At 39.9% G+C, this 24,071-nt stretch overlaps 1 protein-coding gene across 14 annotated transcripts in view; it reads right to left on the bottom strand.

Moving 5' to 3' along the window:
- SLCO1A2 (solute carrier organic anion transporter family member 1A2) overlaps positions 1 to 24,071 on the bottom strand; it is a 113,573-nt gene that overhangs the window by 54,361 nt on the left and 35,141 nt on the right. For 7 of the 14 annotated variants that reach the window (XM_069585574.1, XM_069585578.1, XM_069585566.1 and 4 more), the window contains one exon: positions 2,745 to 2,854. The exons of 6 other annotated variants lie outside the window; for them this stretch is intronic. The gene's annotated coding sequence lies outside the window, so the exon portion shown is untranslated. Of the gene's footprint in view, positions 1 to 2,744; positions 2,855 to 15,998; positions 16,060 to 24,071 lie in introns of all 14 variants that reach the window. One more of the 14 variants, XM_069585570.1, reaches the window with a different exon arrangement.

Here is a 24,071-nt window from a genome sequence, read left to right as displayed (position 1 = left end):
ATCATGGAAATAGCCTAAGTAAAAACAACAAATAATTCTTTGATCTGGAAAGGAATCCTACAGCTGCCAGTTAAGAAGTGAGGTCTAGGAGAAGACCAAACAAAGGTGGTGATCTATATGTATACATATATAATAAATAGAGATATATGTGTGTCTAAGTATATATATGTAATATATAGATACACGCTTTTATATGTAAAATAAAAAGATGGCCATGTCTTTTAAATTCTACTAATGTGTTGTCAAAGATTTTGCCTATTTCCTTTCTTGAAACTAGGGCAATATTTTGTACCAAAACCAAACTATATCACTCTGACAATATTTATTCTAGTAAATTTACTTCAAGTTGTCAGATGCTATTACAACAGTATCCCCAGGATTAATTGATTAAAACCCTCTGAAACATATCCATTTAACAATATCCAGACTGGCCCTTATTTTTAAAAACCTGAATCTAATTCCCTACATACATTAAGGCAGTAGCCACTGAAAAATAATGTATGAATTTAATTCTCTTTAGTTCTTCTTTTGTGAAAACAACAAATATGTATCAAAAGTCTACACTATGCCAGTCATTATGCTAAGCATAGGATTCCAGCTGTGAACAGGACAGATAAGTTGCCCTAAAGACAATAAATATATATCACTAGAGAAGAATAAGGTTCTGTAGAAGGTACTTGAATGCAGATCCCAAGGAACTTATATATTTATTGGGAAAGGTAAACCTCTTCAATAAAACATATTGGAATAGAACTGGACAGTGTGTGATCAAATATAAATTGTTTGGTATGTAAGTGGTGAAAAAATTCATAGGTCACGAGTGAAAATTCTTAGAGACCACCCTTAACGATTCTGAATGACAATACAAATGAACTCACACTAAAACCCCTCCCATAAAATTCCAAATCACCTTAAGTACAGTTCAAGTTCATGACACTAATTTTAGATAAACCCATAGACAGGGATGATTTATCAAAAGGCTGGGAACACCTCTTCTTTGGTCTTCATCTATGGGGATGCAATGCAGGAGATGCAAGAGACCCAGGTTTGGGAAGATCCCCTGGAGAAGGAAATGGCAACCCACTCACTCCAGTATTCTTGCCTGGAGAATGCCATGGACGGAGGAGACTGGCAGGCTACAGTCCAAGGGGCCGCAAAGAGTCAGACTGAGCGACTGAACATACAGTCTTTATCTGGTTTTATCATAAATTTCTTACCTCACTTTTTCCTCATTTTTTCCTTCTCATACATTTTAAATCCCTCTCTCCTATGCTTTTTTTCCCCATTCTTGCTTGCTTATATTTCAGTGTATGACAGTTCAATATAACCACCCATCCAAACAATAAGAGGGAAAGAACTTATTCCTCTTGGCATCAAAGTTGTACTCATGTATCTTGGTGGCTAAAATCATGACTATTCTAAATGCCCATTTTCCCCATATTGCTATGGAGGCATAGAAGTTGGAGTTGGTAAAAGAAAATCACTACCCCGGGAATTCTGTGTTTCCTTACATGCAATGTGATACTGTGCAGGTTTTATCATCATGCCTCAAGGATTTGTTACAAAATGTGTTTCCAGCCTTGAAAGAAGTTTTTAAACAATTGTCTTAACTGGGACAAAATGCAGTGTTTAAAGCTAAGGATTTAAAAAGAATTAAATGTGATTCAATTACCACTAGTGTTAACCCTCAGTCATGTCCGACTCTCTGAGATCTCATGGACTGTAGCCCACCAGGCTCCTCTGTCCATGGAATTCTCCAAGCAAGAATATTGGAGTGGGTAGCCATTCCCTTCTCCAGGGGATCTTCCCAACCCAAGGATCAAACCCAAGTCTCCTGCATTGCCAGGCAGATTCTTTACCATCTTAGCCACCAGAGAAATCCTCAATGAGCACTAAACTTTTCCAAATTTGCTAACTTATACACTGAAAACATTTTAGCTTTTCAGGCTTTGGAAAAATTTTAGTGGAAATAAATAAACACACTCTATTCTTCTTACTTAACAAAATTAATTAATGTCACCATCACTGCTGAGCACTTTGGCCATAAATCAGAGACTACACATGTTTCTTCCTTCATACCCTCAAGACCAGGCTAGTGCCAGCCTAATGAACAGTCCCCTTTTCTCATCACAGCTCTGTTTACATGGTGATTTCTGCTCCTAGGACTGCAGCATCACTGACCCAATCCCCATCAATCATCACTGCTGATGAAAATGCCTTGCTGCAGCTTTATTAAGTAGAGAATCAGTTTATTTCTCTAACTCCTTCTGAGCATTCAGATGGGAGCAGGTAATTCTGCAGCATGCACGTAGTTGAATTTTTTCCATGTCTACTGGTCACAACTCTGCTTTTTGTGTCTTCTTTTTGTTTTTGTTCTAATTGTGGTAAAATCACATTACAGAATTGTTCACTCCAGAACAATTAGCACGTTTTTGGTTAGTGGATTTCTAGAAATTTTTCATCTTATGTGATTGAAAGTCTATACCCATGAAACAGCAACACTCTGGGGTTTTTAACACCCCTTGGTATCCAGCCCATAATGATGCATCTCAACCACAAAAGAATGCAATCTTTTATAAAACAAGTAAATGGTCTTATTGTGTTCTTTTCCCAATGATAAATACATAGCTTCTATTCTTACAAACCACCTGGGGAAATGCATAATTTAATTTTATATTATTCTATACTATTGAACTAACATAATAAAGGCTTTACTTTATCATGGCAAAACTAATAGTACATACATGAAGAAGGTTTAGGAGAACATCCTTTCCCTGGGAAAAAAGACAGGGTCACACCGGCAAAAATCTTACAAAACTTGTTTATTTCCAGAATCTTCAAATGGCTCCTTGCTCTGCAAAAAGAGAACAGCCTCTTGGTGGTATCCAGCTGAAATCATATCAGCAAATACCAATCCAGGCAAGTACATGCCAAACAAGCACAAGGAGAGTCAACAACAGCCCTTTGTATGATGCCTACCAAATTGTCTTGCTTCTATTAGTTCCTTTTCATCAGAAATCAAAGAATAAGACAATGGATTCTGCAAATCGCCCTTACAAATAGAGGCATTATTTTAAGTGCAAACTCAGAGGAGGTATCAGGAATGCATCACTCTGCTAACACTAAGCGAAAAACTTAATCAGGCCATAGACTTGCACATATGATTTTACTATGCAAAACAAAGAACGGAACACTCAGAAATATAAGTAAAAACCATCATCAGTAGTCCAGCAATAGACATACCTACCCCAGTTACTTTGGCTACACAGTTACTTTACTGTCTGGTGTTAGATAACATGGGCTTCCCAGGTGGTGCTAGTGGTAAAGAAACCACGTGCCAAAGCAGGAGACCCCAGAGATGCAGATTAAATCCCTGGGTTGGGAAGATCCCCTGGAGGAGGGCATGGCAACCCACTCCAGTATTCTTGCCTGGAGAATCCCAAGGACAGAAGAGCCTGTCAGGCTACAGTCCATGGGGCTGCAAAGAGTCAGACACAACTGAAGTGACTTAGCAGGCACACACATTGGATAATAAACCAAGACCTGGAAAAGTAAAGCTAAAATCTGTCTTCTAAGTCTTTAGGAGAGCTGGTTGTGAATATCATCAGTGTTACATCTCATGCCAAGTAACTAGAGAATGATTAGATAATTATGGGAGTAGCCAATGTTTTTTCACATCAGCAACTTAAACTGTTTCATTTTTCATATTTTTACCCCAATTTCTCTTTTTTTTGCCTTCATAGACATAGTTTTAGATACAAAAACTTGTTCTTTTATATAATTATGGCAAGAAAACACCAAACTCCTCCTTTTTCTCATAGAGATAAGACTTCATCTGTTTATGAAGCTCCTCTAAAAACTGTAAATCCAATATGTTTAGATTTTTTTCCAACCCAATTATTTATACATTTTTTTTCTTCACATTAATGGAAGCAGCCAGATATAATCAGACTTTAATTCTAGTTTAGTTGTGAATTGTTTAAACTCTGAGTTTATTTTCCCTTAACTATGATACTGGAATAGTTATGCCTACCTTGCAAGATTGTTTTGAAGATTGAGTTATAAAATTTATGTAAGACCCTTAACAGACTTACTAGAATGAATAATCACTCTGTAAACAGTAGTGATTATTATTCATTCATTCCACAAATATTTATTAAGGCTCTACTACATTCCAAGCACAGTAGTTGGTGCTAGGAGTACAAAGTTGAATACAATAAGTGCTTACTCCCAAGCAGTATCGCAAGCTAAAGGGAGAGATAGACAGTTAAATGTTAATAATAGTTGCTTAGTGCTATCATGCAGACAATTTGAGCCAAGTAATAAAAATAAGCATTGTATGAAAATTGTTTATTTGAACATTCATTTGGAATGTCCTTTGCATACAGCATAGTCATTTTACTTGGGCTTTGAAATGAGACACAACTGGTTTGAAAGCCTGTTTTGTACAAGTCACTTAATCCACCCATACAATGAAGATAATCTCTATCTTTTTATCAGTCAAGATTCAGACACAAGAATAGAACACATGACAGGTAATTTAATAGAGGATTAATTATGGGAAATTAGTTATATAACCATCAGAAGCGTTAAAAAGCCAAACTTGGAAGACAGTAGGCAACCCAGAGACTTACGTCAATGGCAAGTGTCTCTCACTCCTGAGACTATATCAGAAAGTGAAAAAGGCTGAGCTACCAGGGACAGACAGACGCTGCCAGAGGCACCACTTAACACAGGGAGCAGGGAGCAGGAGAAGCATCTTTTCCCCTCTACAACTCCAGTCTCACACCAGTACCTCCCATCAACAGCCTAACTGGAAATCAGATGCAAGAGAACCTGGAAATTTTATCCAAAAAATTCATGCTCCTTCTTAGTTTATTAATTTAAAGTAAAACTAAGCTTCATAATGTACTTGCAAGGACTTCCCTGGCGGTCTAGCGATTGACAGTCTGCTTGCCAATACAATGGATACGGGTTCAATCCCTGGTTCAGGAAGATTCCACATGCCTCAGAGCAACTGAGCCCATGTGCCACAACTCTGAACCCATGCACCTAGAACCCATGCTCCACAACAAGAGAAGCCGCTGCAATGAGAGGCTTGCGCACCGCATCTAGAGAGGAGCCCCCATCTGCTGCAACTAGAGAAAGCTCATGTTTAGCAATGAAGACCCAGCACAGCCATAAAATAATAAATAAAGTTTTTTAGAAAGTACTTGCCACATTTTAATTATTATCCATGAATGACAAGTGTCTCTATTTGCAGTTGCCTTGTGATTTACTCAAGCCTGAGCACCCTTTGTCCTCTGGCTAATTGCCTCTGTGTTCAAGCAATGGGAAATCTATACTGTACTTGTTTTTGGTTGTTGTTGATTTACAATGTTGTGTTGTTTTGTTTGTTTTTGTATTTTTTCATTTGTTTTGTAAGTTTTTATATTTTCTTATTTGCTTTTTGCTAGAACACTACTTTTAGACTGGATCCAAGACATCCTCTTTCTATTCAGCAGAATCATGGAATCTGTTATAATTTTCCCTCCTGCAATTAAACACTCTGCCCCTAGACAGCAATTACTAGCTGTACTGTTTAACCCTTGCTCACTTACTATTGAGATCAGTACACATTTGTACAGTTTTTATATGTTCTTATAGATATTCTTGGCATGAGAAAAGATATGTGGGGTGCCTTAGAGAAAGCAAAGTTGTTGAAACCTGAGGAAATTCTGAGGTAAGAGGAAGTTGAAAGAATATGTGTGGAATGACTCCTATATTCTCACCAGAAAGGCAGAGCATCAGGGATGTGATAGAAGACCTCAATGGGATGAAAAAAGTCAAAATAGTCATCATGGATATCAAAGCAAGAAGTCAAATGGAAGTGATTAAAAAGATTGGTAAATAGCATTGCTTGCTAGACTGTGTCAGATTGGATCATATGAAATATACAGATCATCAATGTCATCGTGATTTTTACGCCAGAAATATTCAATTTGAAATACAAAAAAAAGAGGGAGATACATAGATGCATGTGCTCACTCAGAATTTTGAACCGGTTGTTTTGATTCAGCAATGGGTTGAGAGAGTAAACGAATCTAAGAGACAAGTAAGTAAAGAACTGAAGTCATGGACCATGAGGTTATTTTGAATATACAGAAGAAAGAGAGAATGAAGGAAGTGACAGATTAAAACCCCAGGGAATGTTGTGTTATGAGTAATATGATACAGGTCAAAAGTTGACTAATTGAAAGGTTAGAGAGTTAGACAAATAAAACATTACTGGTTAAAGAAAAAAATATTGAAATACATTTTCTAGTGGAAGATATCAGATAAGAAGTAGGTTTTTGAGGGGATTAGGCCACAGAACAGCCAGATATGTGGGTTGTTGATCTAAGGTTGGAAGTGAAAATAATAGTAATGGAAGGCAAGGTCAGGGTTTGAATAATTCAACCAAAGAGTGTGAAATTTTCTCAGACTAAGCAAAAGGCTTTCAAATACATTGTTCCTGAAAATTTTCTGATACATTTATAATCAGCATTTGGCAAGACTGAGTTCTTTTGCCTTTTAAAAAAAATCCCCATAGCCAACATTTCAAAACAATCTATAACTGTTTTTCTTTTCTTTTTATGACACACTCCTTACATACAAAATTTCTTCAAGGTTTGCTACTGCTAAGTCACTTCAGTCGTGTCTGACTCTGTGTGACCCCATAGATGGCAGCCCACCAGGCTCCCCTGTCCCTGGGATTCTCCAGGCAAGAACACTGGAGTGGGTTGCCATTTCCTTCTCCAATGCATGAAAGTAAAAAGTGAAAGTGAAGTCGCTCAGTCGTGTCCGACTCCTAGCAACTCCATGGACTACAGCCCACCAGGCTCCTCCGCCCATGGGATTTGCCAGGCAAGAGTACTACAGTGGGGTGCCATTGCCTTCTCCAATGCATAAAAGTGGAAAGTGAAAGTGAAGTCGCTCAGTCGTGTCCAACTCTTTGCAACCCCGACTCTTTGCAACCCCATGGACTGCGGCCTACCAGGTTCCTCCGCCCATGGGATTTTCCAGGCAAAGGTACTGGAGTGGGTTGCCATTAAGACTAAAATCCTTAATAAAGGCCTTGCCACATTCGTACATTTAGAACATCTATCCCCAGTATGAATTCGGTGATGGTGAGCAAGGGCCAAACTCGAAATAAAGGCTTTGCCACATTCTTTACATTTGTATGGTTTCTCCCCAGTGTGGACTCGCTGATGTACAATTAACTTTGAACGACAAATAAAGCTTTGGCCACACTCTGTATAATGATAAGGTCTCTCCTCAGAATGAATTCACTGATGTTGAATAAGAACTGAGCGATAGATAAAGGCTTTGTTACATTCTTTACATTTATAAGGCTTCTCTCCAGTATGAATTCGCTGATGATGAGTAAGACGTGAGCGATGGTTAAATGCTTTGCTACATTCTGTACATTTGAAAGGTTTCCTTCCTGTATGAATTTTCCTATGTCTACTTAGATTGGATGACTTACTAAAGACTTTCTCACATATCTTACACTTGTATTCTTTCTGTGGTTCTGAACAGTCTGCTGTTGAATAAGTTCTGAAGACTGATTAGAAACCTTACCATATTCACTACAAACCCTCTCTCCAGTACAAGTACTCTTATCTAGAGAAAAACCTGACATTTGATAAAAGGTATTTCTACATTTATTGCTTTTAGAATCCTTGTTTGAAAATTCGGGTCCCTGATGTTTCTTAAGGTTTGAGTCTCCTTCAACCATACACCCAGTTTCATTGCCTGAATACCTTCTCAGTCCACCATAAATACTGTTGTAATTATTAGAGCTGGAGTTCTTACTTAAGGTCTGACTCATCTTATTATGCATGGAAAGTTGTTGTATATTAACCATATCACAATATGTTTTGAACAATGATGGTTGGATTACATCTCTTCCATTGTCATCAACATTACACATCTCAGAATGGACAGAAAATATCTGTTTGGGGAAGAATAATGATCCCCTGCTCATGGATCCCTCAAATTGGTTATATTATGAGTTTTCCCCCTCATTGTTAAATTTTAGGTGTTCAGACATGCTTGAATATATGTTTAGTTGAAGCCTGTGTTTATTTTCTGAATGAGTAGAGATTAGATTACCTTCCAGATTTTTGATGTTTCCTTTCAGAAAACATGTATGTTTCAAAAAAGGTTGGAAATCTTTTCTTAAATTCTTACACTTCACGTCAGATGTTGAAGACCGAAATTGGTTTTTCCCAGTTTGATTCATGTTGCTCATTTCTTTTTGCAGTAATGTTAGCATTATGTGTAACTGTCTTCATTTCTTTATGTCCATATAAACATCCTCTCTGTCTTTCATATACTCTCGTATATTCCCAGTCTTTCATTAAATTTAAGTTTCTAAGGTGAAATATTTGATATACTCCTAGGTTTGCTTTTGGGAATACATTAGGGATGCTATTAAAGAATAGGGCTCTCTGAGAATTCCCTGGAGGTCCAGTGGTTAGGACTCGATGCTTTCACAGCAGGGGCTCAGGTTTGATCCTTGGTCAGGGATCTAAGATCCCACAAACTGCAAAGTGCAGCTGAAAAGAAAAAGAAAAGGGAGAAAGAACAGAGTTCTCTGAGAGCAGAGAGGAAAAGAGGATAAAAATCACAAAAGAACAGAAGTCAGCTGGTAGCATTTAAAGATCAGAAGCAAAACAGGTACAATTATTGCAATGAGCATCAAGGCTGGGGTGGTAACCAGTGGTATCTGAACTACAGAAAGTTATGGGAATGGTTAACAGAACATGACAATCCTAAGGTGCAAGATAGGTAGATGACCAACAAGGACATAACTCAACCTACACAACCAAAAGAAAACAAGGGTGGATACTCAGGAGGCTGAGATGCCATCTCTAATAAAACGTTACAATACCTTATTTATTTACCCTACTCGAGCTGTTTTTCAAGTTGAAAACCATTAACTGAAGGAGAGGACATGTCTGAGCAACTGAGCACTCATATAGGAAAGAGTAGACATTTACAAAGATAGCTAAAAGGGGGAAAGACAGTGTGAAGAATATGGCAAACTTCAGTGTAAGAATCACAAAAGAGACCCCCTGGATTTCTAAATCAAGACTGCAGCTACCAGGTGATGGAAACGATGGAGGTAACCTGAAAACGAATTGCCACTGAACTAGCGCCCCCTCTGGGGAGCGGCCGCCCGAAACTCAGAGATGACAGGCGGTCCTCCTAGTTAGCAGACCTTCAGGCAGTGCACTTGATCCTCCACTTTGTGTGGTGAGAGAAATGGCCCAATGTGAAAATGTATCCAAACTCAGGGGCAATTTTACTTTGAGAATTCTGCCTAACAAACAACCACAACATCTTAATGGCCTGAAACAACAGATACTTATCTTCATGTTAATGCATCTGCTGACCAGTCACTTTGTCTAAATGAAAGAAGCTAGTAGGCATGGTTTTCACCCTCTCAGAAGTCTTTATATAGACCATACCTTTGCTCTGCAGCTGTACCTAGAGAATAGTTCTGGGATATGATTTTTGTCCTGAGGATATGCCTTAATTGGGTTTCCCGGAAGGCTCAGTGGTAAAGAATCTGCCTGCAGTGCAGGAGACACAGGAGACTTGGGTTTGATCCCTGGGTTGGGAAGATCCCCTAGAGGAGGGTATGGCAACCCACTCCACTATTTTTGCCTGGAGAATTCCATGGACAGAGGAGCTTGGCCGGCTACAGTCCATGGGGTTGCAAAGAGTCAGACACGACTGAAGTGACTTAGCATGCACACACACATATGCATCTTAATCACTAAGATATCATCATTGTGATGAGAAACAATTTTATTTTGCAATCACAAGTTTCTGGGCTCTCCATGAAAGTGAAAGTGTTAGTTGCTCAAGTCATATCCAAATCTATGCGACCCCAAGGACTATAGCCCACCAGTCTCCTCTGTCCACGGAATTCTCCAGGTAAGAATACTGGAGTGGGTTGCCATTGCCTTCTCCAGGGGATCTTCCTGACCCAGGGATCAAACCCAGGTCTCCTGCAATGTAAGTAGAATCTTTACCATCTGAGCCACCAGGGGCTCTCCATAATCTCTTCCAATTCTGCTTGCAAACAACCCACTCTCTGAGTACCCCTTTTTTTGGTAGTACCTTATCTATTGCAATTAGCAACAACCAATTCATGCTATCAACATTTCTGCCTCAAAACTTCCTTGCCAATGCTGCAAGTTCATTGGGTACATTTTCTCTTTTGTTTTCTCCATTATTGCAGACCAGTTCTTTGACCAAATGTTTCACCAGCACATACCATGGGACCTTATTTTTCCAGTTCAGATTTAGTTCATTGCCATCTGATTCTAAAACCAGTGATGTCTGTTTCATGTTTTTGTTACAGAAGAACCCTATTACCAGTAACAATTTCTACATTTATTGGGTTTGAGTACAATAGCACTGCAAGACAATCTCAAAAACTTCAATGGCATTAAAACAAGTGTGTTCACATTCCAGTCTGTTGTTTGGCTCTAAGGCAGATAAAGGCCTTACTTAGTTGAGCTGGGTGGGACTTTAGAGTTCTGTGATGCTTTAGTTCTGTTTCACTGATTCATTTAGGGACACAGGTTATCTGATACATATTCTTCTCATATCAGTTCACTGGAATGCAGACGAAGTGAGTAGAAACTTGCAGTTGCAATCAGTGCTCCTTCATGCCTATGCTGGAACTTATGAAATATCATTTTGAGTGCATTTCACTGATCAAAACATGCCAAATGGCCATGCCAATATCAGTGTGTAGAGACAGGTGGCTTAGAGGTTAAAGCACCAGCCTCCAATCCGAGAGACCCGGGTTCCATCCCTGGGTCGGGATGATCCCCTGGAGAAGGAAATGGTAACCCACTCTAGTATTCTTGCCTGGAAAATCCCATGGACGGAGAAGCCTGGTAGGCTACAGTCCATGGGGTCGCAAAGAGTCGGACACGACTGAGCAACTTCACTTCACTAGAGACATATATACACCCATAATGTCAGAGGTTCTGAAAAGTTATCACACCCATACTCACTTCTGTATTCATGCTGTGCTCCAACTACACGTACCTGCTAGACATTCTTTCAAACTCATCTACTACTGTATCTTCCTGCATGATGGTCCATCTCACTAGAATATGTCGCTGCTTTCTCTGCTATCTAATTCCACTTACTCCTCAAGATCACTCTTTGAAGTCTCCCCATCCCATTTTCATCTTCCTTCATATAATTTGTTGCCTTTCATTGTATCACTGCCCTTGCATTATAAATATGTGGATATTTGTAACATTATAATTTCTTTGAAGAAAGGTAGGATATTTAACTGGTTGTTTTCCTCAACACTGCTGCTGCTGCTAAGTCGCTTCAGTCGTGTCCAACTCTGTGCAACCCCATAGACAGCAGTCCACCAGGCTCCCCCGTCCCTGGGATTCCCCAAGCAAGAACACTGGAGTGGGTTGCCATTTCCTTCTCCAATGCATGAAAGTAAAAAGTGAAAGTGAAGTCGCTCAGTTGTGTCTGACTCTTCGCGACCCCATGGACTGCAGCCTACCAGGGCCCTCTGTCCATGGGATTTTCCAGGCAAGAGTACTGGAGTGGGGTGCCATTGCTTTCTCCTCCTCAACACCACTGCTGCTGCTGCTAAGTCGCTTCAGTCGTGTCTAACTCTGTGCTACCCCATAGACAGCAGCCCACCTGGCTCTCCCGTCCCTTGGATTCTCCAGGCAAGAATACTGGAGTGGGTTGCCATTTCCTTGTCCAATGCACGAAAATGAAAAGTGAAAGTGAAGTCATGTCCAACTCCTAGCGATTCTGTGGACTGCAGCCTACCAGGCTCCTCCATCCATGGGACCTTCTTGGCAAGAGTACTGGAGTGGGTTGCCATTGCCTCCTTAACACTAGAGCTTCCCAAATTGCGGCCACTTATTTAGTGAATGGATTAAAGGTGTGGTGAGTTATTAACAGCCCACCAGAATTAGTGTTCTAATTTCATTTTTTTACATGTAGCTGTCCAGTTTTCCCAGTACCACTGATTGAAGAGGCTATCTTTTCTCCATTATATAATTTTGCCTCCTTTATCAAAGATAAGGTGCCCATAGGTGTGTGGGTTTATCTTTAAGCTTTCTGTCTTGTTCCATTGACCTATATTTCTGTTTTTGTGCCAATACCATTATGTCTTAATTACTGTAGCTTTGTAGTATATTTTGAAGTTAGGAAGGTTGATTCCTCCAGCTCCATTTTGCTTTCTCAAATTTTGGATCTTTTTTATTTCCATACAAATTGTACAATTTTTCTTCTAGTTCTGTGAAAAATGCCATTGGTAATTTGATAAGGATTGCACTTAATCTGTAGATTGCTTTGAGTAGTATAGCATGCAGCTCAATATCAGGAAAAAAAAGAAAAATAAACAGTTCAAGAGAGAGAATATGTGTACACTTACGGCTGATTCACATTGTTGTATGGCAGAACAAACATAATATTATAAAGTGATTGTCATCCAATTAAAAATACATTTTAAAAAATCAAAAACAAAAAACCAAACCCAGACAAATGGTAAAAGCACAATCAGACAAACAGAAAAACAAAAACAAAGGAACATTTGCACCCATATGCAGACAAATGCACCCATACACACACAAAAGAAACCAGAACAAAGCAAAGAAACCACAGCACAAGAAAGTGGCCCAGTGAACAAAAGAAGACACAAATGAAATCGGCCAGTTGAAACCAAAACTAAAACAGAAAATAAAACCGAGCAGAGTCTAATGGAGGAATAAAGCAAAGAAGACAAAGCAAGCACTCCAAAATGGTGAAAAAAATAGAAAAGCAAGGTTAAAATAGAAATAGACTAAAAGGATGTATATATAAGAAAAACAACAACAACCAAAAATAAAGCACAGAACAGCAAAAAAAAAAAAAAAAGCAGCATAGAAGTAGAAATATATGAAAGAAATAAAAAATATTATTTAAAAAATACCAAAAGCCTATGGGATTTCCCTGGTGGTCCAGGGCCTGAGACTCTCTACTTTCAATGCAGACAGCCAGAATTTGATCCCTGAACAGGGCTTACCTTGGTGGCTCAGATGGTAAAGAATCTGCCTGCAATGCAGGAGACCCAAGTTCAGTCCCTGGGTTGTGAAGATCCCCTGAAGAAGGGACTGGCTAACCACTCCAGTATTCTTGCCTAGAGAATTCCATGGACAGAGGACCCTGATGGGCTATAGTCCATGGAATCGCAAAGAGGCAGATATGATTGAGTGACTAACACACAAACTGAGATACACACATATGAGAAACTAGATCCCACATGCTGCAACTAAGACCTGGTGTAATCCAAAAAAAAAAAAAAAAATGGGTTAAGAAGAAATTCCAAAAGCCTAAATAGAAATAATAATAACCACAACTTCAACAACAGAGGAAAAGGAAGAGGAGGGGAAAAAAAAAAAAACCAGAACCAACGGCAGAGCAAATCAAAACATAAAAGTAATAATAAATGTTTTCCTAGGATTTCCTTGTCTGTGCTGTGTGTCACAGCCCGTCTCTGTCTTCCTAGTGTTCTGGAGAAGAACCAAGTCTGGCCCCATGTTGGAAACTGTTTCTTTGATGTTCTTTTCAGACTTGTTTTTCATTGCTGTTATTTTTATAATGATACATAATGACCTGCCTCCAAGGACCTTGCCCCTCTGCCTGACTGTTAAACTAAAGTGACTTTGTTCAGATCATAAAAAAATAATCTGACCCTGCCTGCCTGTGAATGGCTACAAAAAAGATTAACACACCCCTTCCAAAGGCTGGCCCTTCCCGGAGATGTTTTACAAGACTGAAGACCCTTTTTACTCTACTTCCTCACTGCCTTTTCCTCTCCACTCTGCCCTTTGACTTTAGTTCCTCATTGCTTTTCTCTCTCTCACTCTGTGAGACAACCTGGCATCCAGATCCCAACAAGATGGTTACTTTGAGACACTGGCCTGCCATCTTTTTGTCAGCCAGCTTTCCAAATAAAGTCGTATTCCTTGACTCAACACCTCATCTCTCTGATTCATTGGCCTGTCATGTGGCAAGCAGAGCGTGTGGACTTGGTGACCCTAGGAGGTCCTCCAGTACCGTGGAGGGCTGGGCTTTGGACCTGTTTTGTGAGGACAGCTCAGACTATAATCTGGTCCTACTTCCTTGTATGTTTGCATCCGATGTCCACAGCTGCCAGAGCTAGAGAATTTTCTTTTATGGAAGCACTCATTGTCTTTTTATATATTCCAGAGGCATAGAGTCTACCTAGTTAAACATGTGGATTTAATCTGCAGCTTGTGCAGCTGCTGGAAAGGTTTTTGATACTCTTCCATAGTTGTTCTGTCCCTGGAGGTCAGCTGTGGTTTTACCCCCACTTCTGCTTGTGGGTCATCCACAGAAGTCTGCTCCTAAAGCTGCCCTGGAGGACTTGGGTCTTCCTCAGTGAGGAGAGGGCACGGGTGCATGGAGGCAGAGACCCCAGTGACACCACGTGAGCAGGAAAGTCAACAGCCATGGTCACAAGAGATATGGCAGTATTCAGAGTCTTTTGTGGGCTTGCCTGGTGGCTCAGACAGTAAAGACTTCACCTGCAATGCAGGAGACCCAAGTTTGAACCCTGGGTTGGGAAGATCCCCTGGAGAAGCTCATGGCAACCCACTCCAGCATTCTTGCTCAGAGAATCCCCATGGAAAGGGGAGCCTGGTGGGCTACCATCCATGGAGTTGCAAAGAGGCAGACACGACTGAGTGATTAAGCACGGAACAGCACAGCATAGGAGTCTTTTCTAGCCTCTGACAAAAGACATTCAAAGGGCAGCTCTGGCTGGTCCTGTTGCCCAGCTGTTGGTACTGGCATGTGGGGAAAGAGAAGTTACGGTGGTGACTCGCCCCTATATGTGACTCAGCAGTAGCACCCTGCTTCTGGGTGCTACTGACCCTGACCACCTGGTTTTCCCCTAAAGGCATCCCTATTATGGATTTATGGCTCTCCTCCCTTCCATTTCCTCACTCCATCTCCCTGCAATCAATAGTAGTCCTCACCTTGGGAACACTCTCCTAATTTTTTTTTAATGTTGAGCCGCCTAAAAGTCATGGTTTATTATATCTGAAGAAAGTTCATAATTCAAAGACAACCGAACTGTACATTTTACAATCACATTCTACTTGTAAACTGTCAAAAACCACTGACTTCTTTTGTATCTTAGGACACAAGCAGAATTAAGACAAGGAAATGATACCAAATACTGTACCGTTAAAATTTTTACCCTTGTTTAGTCTCTCTTCTTTGACTAAGCAAGCATTATAATGTCACCTGTATTATACATTTTTTGTATTCCCCCAAGAAAGAGATGGAGGAAAGAAAGAAATTTTTTTTAAATGGTGTAACTCATTAGTTTGCAACATTTAAAATTGTTCTTTATACAATGAACAATTCCATAAGAACAATACCTTGGTTATAGTATTCACAGTTAATGATTTGGGCTTTACGGCACAACAGCCCCAGCTCCCATCACCCATGTGCACTGGTGGACAAACTTGCTTGTCCAGGTTACATAGAGCCACAGCCATAGAGCACAGCACAGATTGTCCATGTGGTTCTCACTCTATTCAGACCGTCACAGATCAGCTGTTTCACCCTTCTCTGACAGTCTCAAACGCTTCCCTTCTGTCCCAACCGCTTTCCCCAGATGTGGAGTCTCTCCCCTGCTTCAGCTCCCTAACCCCTGGGTGGAGGTCCATTCCTGCTCGCTTTCCTCCTCCTTCTCCCTTCTTTCTTTCATCCTACCCAGTTATTCGTGGATACGTGGATCCGTATAATCCTTTCCGGTGGTCAAGGACTCCTGCTAGTATTCAGCTGGCATTCTATTGCATCTGTAGACGTATTCTTGACGCATTTGTGGAGCAAGAGGCCCTCCACATCCACCTACTCACCATCTTGGCTCCTCCTCCCAAACTAATTCCTACCTGTCCGCATTTTCTACATACATCTGAATCTTGGGGCCATCTGCTTCTCCCTTTGACAAAGCTAAAAATAGAAAACATAATAAAGGTTAAGAAATGGGCTATGCCTTATCTTTTCAGTTTAGACAGCTGTCTCTGCCTATTATTTCACCATCATGAAACTCATACCAGGACAAATGAGGTAGATAAAAATATCAGTTGTCATTTTTGTTGTTCAGTCACTAAGTCCTGTCGACTGTTTTACCAGGCACATACCTTAATTTAGAGATCTGCCACCCAGGAGGGGAGGAAATCATTAAGTATTTGGAGCCATATTGTTTATTTAACGTTTTTATTCTCCCTCGTAAGTAACCTTTGATTCAATTATTTTTTCCTCTCTTTGCCACCATCCTAGTCCATTTCACCATCTTGTCTCATGTGGTTTCAATGGTACACTACTATTTTATTTAATAAGGGAAAAATAATTCTTCTTTTATTTGATCACGTATCTCTCCCCATTCTTCCTGTATGTAACAGATTTGTTCAATAAGCACATTTGTTGTTGTCTAATTGCTGTCATATCTGACCCTTTGTAATCTCATGGACTGTAGCCCTCCAGGCTCCTCTGTCCATGGAATTTCCTAGGCAAGAATACTGGAGTGGGTTGCCATTTCCTTCCCCAGGGGACCTTCCTGACCCAAGGATTAACCCCACATTTCTTGCATTGGCAGGTGGAGTCTTTATCACGGAGAGACCAGGAAACCCTCAATGAACATATATTATATATACTTAATACATACAGAAGTCTCACAGGTGCTTGTAGGACAGATAGCTTTAGAAGGTGTGATTTCTGTTTATATGAAGCCTATCATCTGATAAAATATCTACAGCAGAAACTATCATTCAAAGCCATGCAATGCCAATGCAGAGGCCAAGGAGTAAGGGGCCATGGAGCCAGATCATCTTGATTTTGATCCCGATACATAACTTTCTCCCTAAGTTTCCTTGGAAAAATTATCTAACCTCAGTTTCCTCTTCAGTAAAATCCACTCAATAGGAGAATTGCCTCCTGGGTTCCTTGTGAGAATCAAATGAATTAATATATGTGGAGATCTTAACATCATGCCTGGAACATAGAAAGTACTCAAAAATGTTAGTTACTATTATTAAGGAAGAAAAGGTTCATGAATTAGGTGATTCTTAAGTTGAACTTAAAAGGTAGAGTTTAGGTAGACGAAGTGAGGGGTGAAGGCATTCTAGATAGGAGATTAAAAGAACAAAGTCAGCACAAAAGCAGCAGGGCTCTTTCAAGAACCTCTGCATTTTCATCACAGGCACGCAGGCAAAAATAGAAGGTGGGCAATTGCTAAGGAGTAGGACTAAATGTCTGATGATTGTTTCTCTTCTGGTCCTTGTCTACCGTTCTTCTCTGCTATTTCCTTGCTATTTCTGATGTTTTCTTTGTATAGAAAGACAGGGATGAATTAAATAATTATATCCTTTTTCAGATGGGGAAACTGAAACCCAAAACACTGAGATTAGCTCAAGGTAACATGTTAGGTAGTTGTAGGAATGAGCCATCATCATCTGATTCCCAAAGCAGTTCTCTCACCTGTGCTTTTATCTCCCTGACTCTGTCCTTCTAAACCCCAACACACACACACACACACACACACACACTCCCCTTATTTTCTACCTAGTTGCAGGCAGTTGTATCCTAAGGTGAACACCTAGAGGAAACGACACCCATTTTCTCTATATTAACCCAAAGGAGTCACTGGTTTCAAGCCAAACAGAAGAAATAAGTGACCCTGTAGCCTGTGGCCATCTGCATTTTATTTATCTATTTAGTTTTCAGTAACAGAACCACAAAGAATTCCTTCATGTAACCTAGTTGTAGCTAATGCTATTGTGTATAAAGGAGAAAGCAGAGCTGATAAAAATCTAGTCTGCACCCCAAATGATGTAACTGTGTCAGGCACAAAAACCATTGTTTAATGCTAGAGACAGCAGAGTAAAAAAAATATTTTAATTACTTCTGAAATATTCAAATTAGCTCCCTGCATCTTAAATTAGTGGATACTTGCCAATTTGATCCTTTCTTGGGACTGCATAGAATGGACATCAGTATCTCCAGTGATCAAAGTATTATTTAAAGTTAGCCAAGCAACTTTCTAAGCAACTCCCTTAGTGATATTATTATTTAAGGTAGATGAAATCCTTTTGAGTTTATCTAATCATCTGAGTTGCTTGCAAATTAGCTTTGTTACACCAAGGGCTTTGATTAATACAGTTTACAGAAAGAAATGCAATGTAGGCTGTAGCACAAAGACTTCATTCTCTCAAGTTTTCATAAAAGGTCACTAATTATGATTCATCAATCACTGGCTTTTGTAACTAGATAACATTTTACTTTCATTACTCACCAAGCCATAATTCTGAGTTTGTGGAAATGTGACTGTCTTCCAATTCATCATACAAGGGTAATAGGTTCTTGGTTAGCAGAACAGCTAATAGGTATAATTTACTAACATGCTTTTTGTTTAAAATATCATTGGCCCTACCAATATGGGGAGAGTTAATTAAACATCTGTTGGCGGCTTGTTAACTCTTTCGTTTCAACTGACCCAAAATAAATGGTTGCCTACACAGTGGCATTTAAAAAAAAAACTTTTTAATGTGAGATCTTAGCTCCCTGACCACGGATCAAATGTGCACCCCCTGCATTGGAAGTGGGGAGTCTTGGCCACTGGACTGCCAGGGAAGTCCCCTGATGGGATTTTAAGAAAACTAATTCCAAAATATCATTCTCAAGAGGGTACAATTTCCTTCACTCCTTCATAATAAAGTCTTGAAAAATCTCTGTTAAAAATGTATTTTTGTGTGTAAAAGAGGCTTAATAAATATGTGTAGATTGGCTAATTTTATATCAGCCACCATCAGATTGCCTTATGCATAGTGAACTATTTGGTCAATAGATACAGCTGATAAAGCTTGTAGTTGCACCACATGCCTCCAATAAGCTAAAGCACCTATGAAAAACCCACACGCACATGTGCAGCCACATGACCCACACCTGTCATCTCCAGAGAGTAAACTGCCCTTTTCATTTTTTTTTTCTCTTTAATCAATCAAAGTCAGGCTAAACTTCATAAAATATGAAAACATATTTTTCAGGCCTTTCCCCTAGACTCCCTTTCCCTAACTCTTTAGATATGATCCTTGACTGCCTCATTTTACTGCTGCTGCTGCTGCTGCTAAGTCGCTTCAGTTGTGTCCAACTCTGTGCGACCCCAGAGACAGCAGCCCACCAGGCTCCCCCGTCCCTGGGATTCTCCAGGCAAGAACACTGGAGTGGGTTGCCATTTCCTTCTCCAATGCATGAAAGTGAAACGTGAAAGTGAAGTCACTCAGTCATGTCCGACTCCTAGCGACCCCATGGGCTGCAGCCAACCAGACTCCTCCGTCCATGGGATTTGCCAGGCAAGAGTACTGGAGCGGGGTGCCATTGCCTTTTCCCTTCATTTTACTACTTTCCAATATAACACCTACTCACCCAAGACACCATTCTGATTAGGAAGTTGCTTATCCTTTTCCTCTTTCCCAGATAAAAAGAAATGCATGTTTGTAAAACACAGGAAAAAAATTTCACTTCAGTTATCTCATGCAAAGAATAAGTTTCCATTTGCAGGGACGTGGGATAGAATAGCACAAAACATTGCACTACCTTTTAAATCACATCCACTACAAGGCCACTAATTCTGTCTACACAAAGTCAAGATACAGATATATGTATACGCTGATACATGTTGATGTTGGACATAAAACAACAAAATTCTGTAAAGCAATTATCCTTCAATTAAAAAATAAGTAAAATTTTTAAAAAGATACAGATAAGGTGTGAGAATTGACTGAAAAAACCAAAAGGATGATATGGGCCAGACTTTTTTTCTTTTGATGATGGCAAGTTTGATAAAAGTACTGCTAAGCAATGAAAACTGGCACTTCCATAACTGAATTTATATATCTTCAACAAAAAAGAGATAAATCTAATTTATTGAGTGACTGTTTGCAAGCAGCATTACTGTTAGGGGTTAAACAATTCTATGTGCTGTCTTTCAGAAGGTCTAGCATGAGAGAGCCATTTAGGATTATAGAAAGCCTGACAGAAGACACAATCCAAGGAGTACCTCTTCCCCTTAACCACAAGCCCACAGTGTACCCTACACTTGGCCTCACAGAGGTATAAATTATAGTGCTTCACCTGACTCATTGCCCACAGTGTTTTATGCCCTGGTTCTTCTCTTTTCCAGTTGCTATGAAACTAACTGAGTAATTCATACTGATATATTACTACCTTTTAATTTTGAATTTAATATGCTCCTCCCAGGCAGATACATATTTTAATAGAGGTGGCTCAGACTGTAAAGAATCTGCCTTCAATGCAGGAAACCCAGGTTTGATTCCTGAGTCAGGAAGATCCCCAGAGGAAGGCATGGCAACCCATTCCAGTATTCTTGATGGAAAATCCCATGGACAGAGAAGCCTTGCAAGCTAAAGTCCGTGGGGTTGCAAAGAGTAGAACATGACTGAGTATACACGCAAGAAAAAAAAAAAAAAGCCTCAAAGGAACCATGGATCAAGGGAGTATATGAAATCTACCAACACCAGGCTATTATGTCCCCAAACAACTAAAATCAGACAAAGAGCATGGAAGCCCCTGGGTCTCTGGAGCTTAGTTTATACTGATTTGAAATTGGCCTTAGGCCATTTCCTCCTGGATTTCAAAGAAAGTTTATGACCTCAACAAAATCTTGAGACAAATCTGTAGAATAGATTGAGAAGGATTCAAGATGCCTTCAGATCCCCATATTGTTATGGAAAATGTCAGGCCTCCAAATTGCCACCAGCCTCTTAAACTCTTGCTGGGGTTTTTTGTTTGGTTTGGTTTTGTCTTGGTTTTAGCTGTCCACATTTTAGTTTTATTTTATTTCCATATTGGTTTTTTGTTGTTGTTTTTATTGTTGCAAGAACACTTAACATGAGATTTACCGTCTTAAATGTCTATGGATGCAATACAATATCGTTAACATAAGTGCACTGTTATACAGCAGATCTTTAGAACTTATTCATCTTGTTAACTGGAACTTTATACCTGTTGAACAGTGGTTCTCCATTTCCCCCTGCTCCCAGCCCCAGAAAACTACCATTTGGCTCTGTTTCCAGAAGTTCAATTATTTCAAGTACTTCATATAAGTGGAATCACTCAGTATTTGTCCTTCTGTGACTGGCTGATTATTTCCCATAGCATAACCTCCTCCTTGGGCTTCCCAGTGGCTCAGTGGTAAAGAATCCACCTGCCAATGCAGGAGATAAGGATTCAGTCTCTGGGTTGGGAAGATACCCTGGAGAAGGAAATGGCAACCCACTCCAGTATTCTTGCCTGGGAAATCCCATGGACAGAGCAACCTGGGTCCATGGGGTCAATAAGAGTTCGAGATGACTTAGCGACTAAACAACAAACCTCCTCCATTGCATGTGGAGCTAAAACTCTTCAGGGCTTCAGTGACTCAAACCCTGAGTTAGTACCAGCCATCCCTCCTGGTCTTTCCTTCCTGTGTATTTCAGGACAGTCTTTAAGAGGAAGGTTTGCTGTTTTATTACAAAGATTGAATTGTACTTCACCAAGTAATTGAGCTCAGACTTACATCCCCAAAAGTTAATTTGTCTCTGGAAATGTAGAGAAAGGAAAAATTAAGAGGGGGTGGGTGGTAGCAATTAGATAAATTTCTAAGTCCTGAAGGGCTTTAGTCTGGTGACTCCATTGCAATAGTGTCAGTAGAACTCCAGCTAAGCCTATTCTATTTCCCCAATTACTGGATCATTATGCTTTTTCTCTCCCTTCATCTGATTGCAATTATGTCATCTGATCGAGCAAATCTCTAAATTGAACATTTTGAGTCTTCCTCTTAAGGATGTTATTGTGGCTGTGTATGTGTCCAAAACCATCACTCACTGTCAAGGAGTCCTTCATGGCTGCCCATAGGTAAACACTCCTTTTTGTCTCCTCATCTGTTGTTTACATGTTAACACTCTGTTGTGGTGGGTCTCTGAGTCTGAACATATACTTTCAAAATACATAGATGTTGGCTGTTCTATCCAAAGCCAAAAGCATAGTGCAACAAATATCTTCAGTCCATTTATGCTGAAACACATTAAAATATAAATGCTCTTTCTCTGTTTCTCTACATGTTTGGTTGATTCATTGGTTGTTTCCATGGGAGTAGAGATGAGAGGAGTATGGGTAGATGTGGGCAAAACTATTTCAGTGAGCTTGACAATTTTGTCAACCAATTAATTTACACTTAAAGGGAAACAGCTAATCTTTAAAGGAATTTTTGGCATACAGTATTAAACTTTTTAAGAGTGAATATAAAATAGCTAGATTTCAACTTTAATCACATGCTATTTCTCTGAGCAGTGCTACAACTTAATCACAGGGTGTTCCTGTTAGATTATTATAAGATCTGCTTAAAGAATCATAGCCAAATCAGAGTTCTTTTGATTACGCACATTATCACTTAAAACTCATCTCTATAATTATGGTTAGATAGCATCACTAGCTCAATGGACATGAATTTGAGCAAATTCCGGGAGATTAGTGAAGGTCAGAGGAGCCTGGTATACAGTCCATGATGTAGGAAAGAGCGGGCCACAACTTAGGGACTAGACACCAACTGTAACTATATCCAGCTGCAGCATTCACTACACAACAAAAAAAAAATGACTATTTAAAACCAGTTAATTTTTATCACATATCTACTTAGTTTGGAAGTTACTTAGCATGAGATTGAATTGTAATAAAACTCAAATACAAACAACATAAAGTAATATTATTTGTAAAGTGTTCCTAAATATAAAACAAAAAAATGTAAATAAGGCTCCAAAGAGCTAATAATCTCTTGAACCAAAATGAACAGTAATATTGTACAGAGGGAAACAAGGTTGGTCTTAAAGCTTCTACAATGTGGCTGGTTCCACAGCCTCTTTCTGTACTTGCCGGTTGTTTCTCAGGAAAGAATAAAGTAACAACAGAAACAAAATCAAACCTGGGTGGCTTTAGTAGGAAATAACACATGATTGCTCTGATGAATCTATAATGTTCTCTTTGTTCTCCCTTTCCATTTAGCTCATACTTGAAAATCTCTAAACAACTTGGCTCCTTCCCAGAGGTTTGCATCAGTCCCAGCTTCCATGCTGTCAGACCTGAAGGAGGGCAGGCCCAGGGGCTGCAGGACTATGTGACTTCTCTTTAGGAATCAAAGGGACAGTGCTGAAAAGTCAGTAGAGAGGAGTAAGCCAGGCTAATGGTCATTCCCACTGGATCATTCTGTCATTTGTAAGCAGCTCCTCTCAGAAGGCCTATTGTCTTGTGGCTTTAGTAAAGTTATATTTTAACTTAACCTTTACATCGGGTGCCTCCATGCTTCACCAAGCTCCCACCCAAGCACTCCTCTCAAGTCTTTTGATCACACAGTGTCTTGTCTAACCTGCTGAATTTTTTCTTAGATTGAAGAAGTAGGAATGAAGAACAAATCATGAATGATTAAAACTTTTCGCCAGCTTCCCCTTCAGTAACCCTGCGAGCTGACTGCATGAACAAGATAGCATCTAAGAAAGATTCCAAGTCAACAAACCTGCACACAGTGGGAGATAGTGAAGAATGCGACCTTTTACCTCAATGATTAACTAAGATTATCTCCTCTTTTTTCCCTTTAAAAAGTTTCATGGCCAAGCAGAATCTTTGAAGTTGGTTCTGGGCTCAGCAGTAAAGAGCCCCTGCATCTGCCTGCAATGCAGGAGACACGGGTTATCTCCCTGGGTCAAGAATATTCCCTGGAGAAGGAAATGGTAACTCACTCAGGTATTCTTGCCTGGAGAATCCCATGGACAGAGGAGCCTGGCAGGCTACAGTCCATGGGTCACAAAGAGTCAGACACACTGAGCATGAGCACTGGGACTCAAGTTTGCCTTCTCCCCAGGTTGCCAGCCTCCTGAATCAAATAACCTTTCCTTTTCATGACAAATAGACGGGGA

This window comes from Ovis canadensis, chromosome 3 (assembly GCF_042477335.2).
Source record: "Ovis canadensis isolate MfBH-ARS-UI-01 breed Bighorn chromosome 3, ARS-UI_OviCan_v2, whole genome shotgun sequence".
In the NCBI taxonomy this organism is placed as follows: Eukaryota; Metazoa; Chordata; class Mammalia; order Artiodactyla; family Bovidae; genus Ovis; species Ovis canadensis.
The sequence above is the reverse complement of the archived record's forward strand: the minus strand, read 5'-3'. Positions and strand labels throughout refer to the sequence as shown.